This window comes from Equus przewalskii, chromosome 17 (assembly GCF_037783145.1).
Source record: "Equus przewalskii isolate Varuska chromosome 17, EquPr2, whole genome shotgun sequence".
NCBI classification, from domain to species: Eukaryota; Metazoa; Chordata; class Mammalia; order Perissodactyla; family Equidae; genus Equus; species Equus przewalskii.
In genome coordinates, this window is record NC_091847.1 from 31,468,769 (window position 1) to 31,470,524 (window position 1,756).

Below are 1,756 nucleotides of genomic sequence, written 5' to 3' on the forward strand. Positions count from 1 at the left end.
TGGCTTTGTCACCTGATGCCAAGATAATGACTTTGGGTCCTTCCAGAGCTCTGTTCATCCTGTGTTAATAACATGGTAAGTCCTAAGGAGTATAGCTTCCGTATTTATACCTACATTACCTTCCCTAATGGCCCTGTCAGAAAGGTGAGCTCAATAACATCAGTCCCATATGAAAGATGAGAATATTAAAACACAAAGGACATAAGTGGGGAAACACAAGATCGGGTCAGGTGCTGCAGAGAAAGGCATTAGGGTCTTAAAGGAACCATCCAATCCCTGAGGGTCATCATCTGATGAAGGAGTTGAAATTGAATTGGTAATTTTAACACCTTTCAGGCTGCCCTCTATACTAATACTTTGCAGTGTAACTCAAGGCACATATTTCTGTGTATATGAAAATATAGCTGAAATATGTTTCAAAAAAATACATGGATCTTCACACCATGCATTATATCTAATATTTTCTATATTCCATTCTATTCCAGTTCCCTATTATTTTATTTTATTTTATCTTATTTTATTTATTTATTTATTTTAGGAAGATTAGCCCTGTGCTAACATCTGCCACCAATCCTCCTCTTTTTTGCTGAGGAAGACTGGCCCTGAGCTAACATCCGTGCCCATCTTCCTCTACTTTATATGTGGGACACCTGCCACAGCATGGCTTGGCAAGCAGTGTGTAGGTCTGCACCCAGGATCCGAACCTGCGAACCCTGGGCTGCCAAAGCAGAACTTGCAAACTTAACCGCTGCACCACTGAGCTGGCCCCCTCCAGTTCACTATTTTTTAAAAAATCCTGATTGAGACCCACTACATTGATTTTAGGACCCACTTATGGGTTACAACTTACAGTTTGAAAAACAGTGAACTATGTGATCGCTCATGACCCTTTCAGAGTTTCTTTCCTACCATATACCAAGAGGCAAGAAGTCAGCGCTCAACGCCTGGTCTAGAGCCCACTCCCCTTCTCTGTTCAGGTGTTGTGACAGGGGAAGGATTTCTCCCTGAACTATGAGTTCCTTAGTCACAGTTGTACTAATTGAATCTGATGTAGTCCGGTAATCTTTCTGTGATCCCTTCTGTCGTTTTTTGACTTGTTGAATAATTTACTCCACAAAACTTTTGGTTTGGGAAGACAAATCGGGGTTTGAATCCAAGCTTCTCTAGTTAAACATACTCCCTAATCTTCAGTCTCCTTGCTTGTAACATGGGGATAAATGAGGTCATTGTGAGGATCAGCCATAAACTATGTAAGCCCGAACACAGTGCAGGCACGCTGTGACCATCAAATAAATGTACTTTCGAGATGGGTGTGCTGGGCCCCATGCCGGCACTGGTGTTACAAACCTGGAATGTGTCCTTGAGGGACTTCAGTGTTTTCCAATGTTTTTTCCTTCACTTTGTTAGTCTTTTTGGTTTGTGAACTGCTTTTTAAATTTAGCAATACATCCAACATTTTTCTGTCGGCAAGTAGAGTTGTAGGAGATAATTTTTAGTGGTTGGTTAGTATTACATTTTATGGTTATATCCTAATTTATTTCACCATTTACTCCTTTTTTTAAAAGATGTTTCCAGTTTCTTACTTTGAAAAATTTTTATGTAAAGATAATGCATGAGCATTGAAATATGAAGTAGTTAAGTAGAGAAGTTTTTAATTGGAAAAGTGAAATCTTTCTTTCTATTCCCACTTCTCATTCTGCACAATAACCTCCATCAATAATTTCTTGAGTTTGCTTTTATATATCTAATGCACACA